The sequence below is a fragment of the Artibeus jamaicensis genome, unplaced genomic scaffold (genome assembly GCF_021234435.1).
Source record: "Artibeus jamaicensis isolate MK-2021 breed Jamaican fruit bat unplaced genomic scaffold, CSHL_Jam_final contig_787, whole genome shotgun sequence".
Taxonomy (NCBI): domain Eukaryota; kingdom Metazoa; phylum Chordata; class Mammalia; order Chiroptera; family Phyllostomidae; genus Artibeus; species Artibeus jamaicensis.
This window is the reverse complement of record NW_026521972.1, coordinates 714,821-723,906: the sequence shown is the minus strand read 5'-3', so window position 1 is coordinate 723,906 and position 9,086 is coordinate 714,821.

Below are 9,086 nucleotides of genomic sequence, written 5' to 3'. Positions count from 1 at the left end.
TTTGAAAAAAAATTCTATGACCAAATGTTTATCTGTAAACATTACATAATCAAATCTTATACAAATATATGAGCTGACATAACCTGATAAGCCCGAGTTAAAGAGTGAATTACATGGGAGAATAACACTTTAAAATTACTGCATTTATGAGGATTTACTACATGGGAATAGTTTTACTACATTGTTTTAATACTGCTATAAAATACATTTATGTACATTTTATATTTTATTGTTCCTAAATATCTACGAAGTCTGTATGAGAAGTTTCACAAGGCTACTCGGAGAAGTGGTACTGAGTGGGCACTGAGAGGTCGCGGTGAAAAAGATGTGGAGAAAGAGAACTTGCATCTGGATAGAACTAGTGTGCTTTGCTCACATTCCCCACACGGGGGGTTATTATGAGGATGAAATGGTATAGTGTTATATAAACTTATTTTCCAGTTTTGGATTATAATAACTTGCCAATAGATGGTAGGTTAATGAATTGAATCCAATTGACATCTCTTTAATTTTTAATTCATGAATAAAGATAATCTGAGTTCTAGTTTATGTGGATTGGACCATGTTTCTGGTGTTTTTCCTCTGGAGAACTTAACAGGGCATTTGAACATAAACGCTGATAATGGTAATGGTTAAAAGGAATGAAATGAGATACATCACTTGAAGAAGCAATACACATATTTATGTAATATTTGAGACAGAGTAGTGTTTCTTTGGTTCTGGAAGGCAAAAATCAGAAAAACATTAAAGTTGTCAGGTGACAGATTTGTGAAATCAATATGAAAATTTTTTCACAGTACATAATACAAATATCAACATTAGAAAAAAGTACCAAAAATAATGGTGGATTTCTTGTCATTGAAGAAATAAAAGGATGAATGATACTAGTTGAAGGTGTCAGGTGTAGTGATTAAGATTTTAGAATCAATGTTTTACTTCCATATCTAAGAAAGTTTTAACCACTGAGAGGGTTCAGAAAAAATGGAAAGTTATATAGATGTACACAGGGTGCTGGGCAGTCCTGAGTAATGACTAATAGAGAAATGAGTATTTCACACAGCCACCTACCAGATGGAGAAATCACTTATGTTATTAATGGACAAATTTCTCCCCATTTTCCATGTTTAGTTAAAGTGTCGGTTAGAGTCAAATCTTTATCCTTTGTCCTTACATTGCTCTGAAGTATTTATTTTGTTTTCACCTTTTTTTCCCTTTAGTTAGAGGTTACAACATAGGCTGCAGAAGCAGAATGCTTGGGTTCCAATCTTAGATTCGTCATATACTAGCTGTCTGTAGTAAAACTCAGTATCTGTGAAGTAGGGGTAATAATAGTACCTATCCATACGTTTGTCATGAGGATTTCAGGAAGTATTTCAAAAGTTTAAAATATAAAAGTGCTTAGAGTAGTGCTCCAGTAAACAATTATTTATGACTTGGGGTTAAACTACTTAAATTATTTACTGCAAAATAAGTAAGGGAGATAACCAGGTGATGATGCCTCCTGCATGTTTCTTAGGTTAATGAAAACAGTACTTGTAGTTATTTTTAAATTAGAAAATAAGAGTGAAGATGATGATGCAATGCTGGAAATGAATAAATATTATTGACTAGCCATCATAATGACAAAAACCTAGGAAAACTATGGATGAAAGGAAGATAATCAACCCAGTTCTACTTACTTAACAGTTTAAAGATCACGAGAAAAGTAATAAAAAGAATGAAGACACAAAATTAAATGTAATAACTTAAAGCATGTTGGATGGCTCTCCCAGGTTATCACTGTTAGGCATCTGGTAAAAGATAATTCCTTTGGTTGGGGATCATGTCTTCCATATCACTGTATGACTTCATATTTATTAATACTTTGGGCACTCAAAGGTTATTAATGTCATTTTCTAGCAGGTGCAAGAATTGGAGTAGGTTTTAGCACATGATTTATGTTTGTAATAAGATGTGTAAATACAACAGTCATCCAAAAAAAGTAAGTGGGCCAATACAGTGGGGCAAGGGATAAAAATACTTTCAATTACCCACTTTACACCCCCACACGTCCTAAAGGATGTGGCCAGGATTTTTAGCAAAAACCATCTGTGTTTGATAGACTTTGTGTAATTTTTATAACTCTTTTTCTGCTCTTTTTAAATAAATTATTTGGCTTTTTTTTTGCACTGTTACATCAAGTTTTCAGTTACATTTTGCTTAGGATCTTTGGATTTACATCCCAGACGAGGGTTCTGGAAGCCTAGGGTATCAGATAAACTTGGCCTGGAAGAGTGCCAGACAAAGAAAGGAGCGTCCAACAAGGATAATACCAACTGGTTATAAAAGCTTTTTTTCCTTAGGAATCTGAATAGATAAAGAAAAAGACAGTTTTGCAACTTCCCCTTTCAAAGATACAGATCTCTGTCTTTCAAAACAGCACTGTTGTTTGCTAATCTTCCTGCACTGGTAAGTGTAATTTTCCTGCTTTCTGCTGATTACTTGAGTAAACAACCCGCTGCAGAATGTTTTCCTCAGAGCAGTTAATGCATCACTGCACAGAGCAAGGCAGAAACCACTGTGAGGTTAAGATCGTCATCACACCCTAATCAGTACTGATAGTTTTTTAAAAAAGTTCAAATTATATCAGTCAGTCAAGATTTCTTCAACACTTACTAAGTGAAAAGCATAAAGATAGGTGATATGGAAAGATATAAGGGAAATGTAAGGTTTGGCTTCTCCCTTTAAAGAGTTTAGCGACTACTCAGGGAGGTTTTATGGATATATATGTGTTTTGGGGTTTTGTTTTGTTCTCTGTTTTGCTGTTGTAACCAATTACTACAAACTTGATGTCTTAAAACAACACATACTATCTTTGTTAGTGTAGGTCAGATGTCCGACATTGGTCTGATTTGGAATAAAAATCAAAACGATGGCATGGCAGTGCTCCTTTGGGACGCTCCAAGGGGAGCATCTGTTTCCTTGCCTTTGCAGCCTCAAGAGGCTGCCCCCTTTCCTTTCTTTGTGGTCCCCTTCATTCATCAGCTATTTGCATCACTCTGACCCTTCTTCACTCATCATGGCTCCCTGAACACAGCTGGGAAAGGTTCTCTGATTTAAAGGACTCCTGTGAGGAGATAGGGTCCACCTTCATAACCCGGGGTAATCTTTGATCTCAGGGTCCTTAATCTTAATCACGAATGCACAGCCTCTTTTGCTGTGTAAGGTTACATTACCTTGGATAGAGGGATTAGGACGCGGACATTTTGGGAGCCATTTTTTTCTACCACGATATTTAGTCACTGTGGTATCTTTAGCACCTAGCTGGGTGCTCCATAAATATTTTAAATCAAGATGTATAAAACAATATATTAAAGATATAAGGAAAGGTTTTTTTTTGGAAACAGACACTGCTTGTACAATTATTTGGAAGTATGAAAAAGCAGTTAACGTTTTCCTGGAGACAAATCCTTTTACAGGCCTGGGCTACGGCTATAGCAATATCTAATTGCTCAAAGTGAAGGATTTCAAGTCAAAAGATTTAAAGATATCAATCCAGAATGTATTATAAATATATGCTGATAAATATTTTATTCAAAGTTTTCATAATTACTGAAAATAAATGCTATTGTCAATGCACATTAGTCACGATAAAGCAAATCATATACTTATTAGGGCTGAAATGAATCTTAATAGAGTGTCAATGGATGTGGATCTTGGATTTTGTTTTAAATTAAGGTCTGAAGATGTGTATCTGAAAATAAAGGGTCTTTGAAAGTCCTAGAAAAGTACAAATTTGCTTTCAGTTTCAATTTTTTCTCTTGTACATTGACAAACTTTGGGTTACTTAAAAATCTGATAGTCTAATAAATGGTAAACTGGCATTTCTCAGAGTAGTTTGTGGTGGATTGAGGAACGGACTTTACTTATGCATTTGTATGTGTGTGCATACAGGTATGTTTGTGCATAAAATTAAATGGTGAATCTATTACTCTCTTTGCCATGCTGTTTGAAGACAAACATCAAACATTTTGGATATATTAGGTGAAAATTAATAAAACCCATTCAGAATTTAAATCATTTTTGATAGATCATTTTTGATATCACTAAGATATTCCAGACACTGTTATAAACTCTAGTGGACAATATATTTTTTAAAGATTTTACTTACTTATTCCTAGATGGTGGAAGGGAGGGAGAGAGAGAAGGAGAGAAACATCAATGTGTGGCTGCCTCTCATGTGGCTCCCACTGGGGGACCTGGCCTGCAAGCCAGGCATGTGTCCTGACTGGGAATTGAACACTGTAACCCTTTGGTTCACAGCCTGCTCTCAATCCACGGAGCTATGCCAGCCAGGGCTCTAGTGGACAATACTGTTCAGTCATATTCAGTGTAAAATAAATGGTTAGCTTGTATTGTTTGGAAATAGGAAAAAACAGTTAATATTTTCGCATGGAGAAATCCAGTCAATAAGAATCTTTTGAATAAAATGTGTTGATATTTAACCCCTTCTTTACTGGTTTAATGGAAGAAAACACAAATACTGTTAATTTCTGGATGCTATAATTCCCTTAAGTAACATCGAGAAAATTATTTTAATGACATTTATTTAGGCAAGGTGCCAATGCAAAGTTGAGCATGACAAAACTTTTTACATATTAAAAAATCACATTATTTTACTTATATATAATTTTTCACTAGCAATATTTTAAAATATGGAATTCTAGAGCTGCTTCTTCTCCCCTTGATTAGTTAGTGCATTTATGCATATAAAGAACTGAAATTCCCACCTAGTGTCACTTAAATTTACCAGAAAATATTAACAGGCATTTCTGATTAAATAATTGTTAAACACTAGGGTGTTTCCTGATGTCATTATGCTAAGAACAAGGCTTCACTCTGCATTTTAATTTAGGTATTTTCTGTTTGAGATATTAACTGGCCAAAAGAGTTACCTTAAATGTTTCAATAGCAACAAAAATTATTATTAAAATTGTATAGCCTTCCTAAATATTTCCCAGCTTTGTATTACTATTCTCCAATTGTTACTATAATTAACAATGATCAAATATATAATTATAAACTGTTGCAACCCTTTTATATAGCTCTTATTATCATTGTGCAGAAGAGTAAAGTGAATTAATTTGTTTAGGCTTTCTCAGTAAGTGAATAATTAGGGCTTGAACCAGCTGGTTTTAACTTTGCACTATCTCTTTGCATATATTAAATCATGAGGCATTAGACCTATATATTGCATAGAAATCCTGAATTAAATAGTATGCAAGACACGATGTTTTCTTCTAAGTAACTCTGGGACTGATGCTAAATAACAATAACATGGTATAGTACGTTAGAGAATTAAGAACTTGTTTTTAAGAAGACAGGAAAAAAACCCTGAAAAAAATATTAGTAAACCTTTAAACATAAATGCCATGACAAATCTATTATTTGGGGGACTGAGAGATGTAGTTAAAGAAAACATTTTACTTACTTTTAAAAGAGAAAAAGTTGTAACCTCTCTTAATTATAAAAGTAAAAATTAAAAAAAATAAATAAACCAACCATGAAAAAGAGATTCAGAAAACTCTATGAACATTTTTCTTTTATCAGGGGAGAAAGAAACTTTAAGATAGCAGTAATCTGGTGTTCTCCACGTGGGTGTTCTGCTCAATGTCATCACCTATTCAATATACGAGGTATATTCTGTTTTAGGCTTGCAGGGTGAGAACATTTGGTTCATTTCAGGATTATTTTTCTCTATTTAGAATTAGATGAAAACACTGAGCCACAGACTTCATCTGTCTTTTAAGTTCAGCAATTTTTCATAATTTTGCTATTTCCCCCTAACATTTTTATGAGTTATAAAAGCATGTAAGTATAGCACAATTAGATAATTAATAGTTTCAGGAATCATGGATTTGTCTCCTCATATTCAGTGCTACATGGCTAGAGAAAAAGCTATGTTTCCAATGGATTCAAGAGTCCCTTAGCTCTAAAAAGTCTCCCAGAGACCAGTGAGTGCACACACTCCCAAACACGAGAGCAGAGGTCTGCCAGTGACTCCACATTTAGAATGAGAAGTCCCAGGCTCATGGATTAGGAATTTAAGTATAAGTTTCTTTAAAAATTTAAACCACACTGCTTTATTATGAACAAACTAGATATAAATTTAGTCATATAAAAATTACCAAGGCTATTATGTCATATGGGACTATGATATCATAACATTAGTTAAATCGCTTTTTAAGTAGGGTCAGTAAACCAGATGAGCTGTGTGCACTCTATAGTATATTATAAAGAAACACTTCCCCACACACTGTCACATTCACAGAAAGCCCTGCTCCACCAGGTGAAGCCTTTCTCTCCAGTTTGAAATGTAATTCCTGGTATTGAGTGCCATCTGGTAAATGGAGTTGCCCTCAGATATCCCCAAGACCACAATAAACATGCAACATGTACATATAATAAAAGAGAAACCTCCTTTTTATTATGTAGCTCTTAAGATGCAAAATAAATGGATTAAACAGTTGCTCTGAAAAGTATGTTGTTGTTGTATTTCAATTTTCTTACAGGAATGATTTTCATCATCATGTTTCTAAATTCAGAAAATTCATTTCCCAAATTTATGCATTTCACTAATATCCCCATGTCCAGCATACCAGGTGTGGAATGCTTAGGCTTTATAAGTTTGGGGCCCTCCAGATTTAACAAAGCAGCCAACACCTGGAAAGACATAAAAGCTGGCCTCTCAACGCAAGGTGATGAGTGTTAGTTAACCAGGCCCCCCGGACTCAGAGAGTGGCCCCTTGTGGCTCAGAAAGGAAAACTGAAAATGCAGCATCACAGGGTTTAGTTTTAGCTCAGATTTCCTGGCGTTCTCAACTCCTATCTTCTCTGCACTCACCAAAGGCAGGAGCAGCTCCAGTCATGACTGTCCTTTTGCTTTGTGTTTAGGATTTATTTTAATATGCAGGCGCCATGCTAAAATTTTATCAACATCAGCGAACCGCACTGAGAAAAACGAGCATATCTGCTTTAGTATATGAAGCATATTTCTAGAGTCATACGCTGCTTTTTTACGCACTTGACAACTCCTGCCACGTGATGATCTCCTTCAACTGTCTCTGTCATTTTCCTGGATGTTGCCTTGTGGTCTCACCACAAGTTCTGCAACAGATTTCCCCAGAGTGTGGCAAAAGTCATGGGTAAGCGGTTGAGTCTATGATGTGACTGAGTAAACATTAGAGTCTTTTTCATGGTTAATCATTGTTAAATTCATTTAATGTTTTTTTTTTACAGTACATCTAAAGATGTCAGTTGTTTTCAATTAGGTCATTTTCTAAAAACCATGATAGATTTGCCACATTCCCAGAAACCCTACACATAAGTTGAATGTATGGATTGCATCACATTCCTTAGTAGACAGGTGTTTGTTAAAAACACCAATTTTAAAAAGTTTTTCTCGTGACCAGTGTCTCTGTGTTTGTGTCTGTAGTGTGTGCCTGACATATCCTCCAAATAATAAGTTGTCAGGCACACACTTTATATTCAAGACAAAGTAATTGAGTCCTGTTATCCTTGTTCAAATTACATAAAATGCTAATAAAAAGTGAGGGCATTTCAAACTTAATGTCACCAACATACACATTTTCCTTAGTATACTCTTTTTTTTTTTTTTTTTTACATCTTTATTGGTCTGCCCCTCTGGTTGAGCGCATACTCACATTTAGATGACATTTATTCTGATCACTTAAGACTACATCAACATCATCTAAAAGTACTTGGACAATGATGAACACATTCAATATTTCCACTATGTTTTTTCCATGATGGGAGCCATTAGCTACACACACTAGACTACTAAGTATTTGAAATGTAGGTAGTGCAACTTTGAAAGTTTGTTTTTGTCACTTACGTTTAAATTTGCATAGCTATACATGGTTTGTGGCTGCCACAATGACAACACAGAGGTCTAGGTTTTTGTGTGGCCATTGTACCCACTCTTCAAAATATTTTCAAACAAATATGTCATTATGCCTGCTTGTCTTGTTGTTTCCTGATTCTGCTTCATATATTTTAAAAATATGCTCTATCTTTCCAAAGTTATAGTTGAACCATTACTCAGGGTGGAACATTAGACACACATTTATATTTTGTTTTCTGAAGAGCAATTGCCCAATAACCATTTTACATCCCTGAAACACATATTTCTTCCTCATTAGGAGTTCCTGTCATAGACACTAGTCTCTTTAGTCTGTTTGGCTTGCTACAACAAAATCCCACAGTGTAGCTTAGGAAAAACAGATATTTATTCCTTACACTTCCAGAGGCTGGAAATTCAAAATCAGGATGCCAGCAGAATCCGTGTCTAGTGAGGGCCTGTGTTCTGGTTCACGGGTGGTGCCTCCTTGCTGTGTCTTCACTTGGTGGAGAGACTCTGGAGCTCTCGAGAGCCTCTTTAGAATGGAGACACCAATTCCATTCAAGAGGACTCCAAACTCATGACCTAAGCACCTCTCAACACCGCCACCTCCTAATACCACCATCTTCAGGGAATAGGACTCAATGTTTGAATTTTGGGGAGACACATACATTCGGATGATACCATTTTTCATGTAAATCACAGCAAATGAATTGCTGACCAACCTTTTTTTGTACATTCTCTAAATAAAGCTTTGTTGTCTAAAGGCAATGACCTGAATTGTAGTGAATTTTGCAATATTTTCTACATTAAAAGTAGTCCACACAAATTATTCGGTGGTGAGGCCTATAGATGAAAAATTGCCATGTTGAAAGTGAATTAATTAGAATGAGATGATATGGTTGCATGGGGAACATAAGCAATATTGAGATTACACAGGTGCTTCTTTCTTGGATGTGGAAAGTCAGAATTGCATAAAAGTATGATGGACCACTAAAAATTCAGTAAGTAGAATAATCAAATTTTAAAGCTGAGAGGAATGTTGACAATCTCTCAATCTGGCTTCTCCATCACGGGGCATGGTATTTGATCAACAGTGACTTGGTACCTGGAGAGCTATATCTTAACCTAAAGCAAGTTGCTTATTATCTCTACATCTCAGTTTCCTTATCTATAAGTCAGTGAC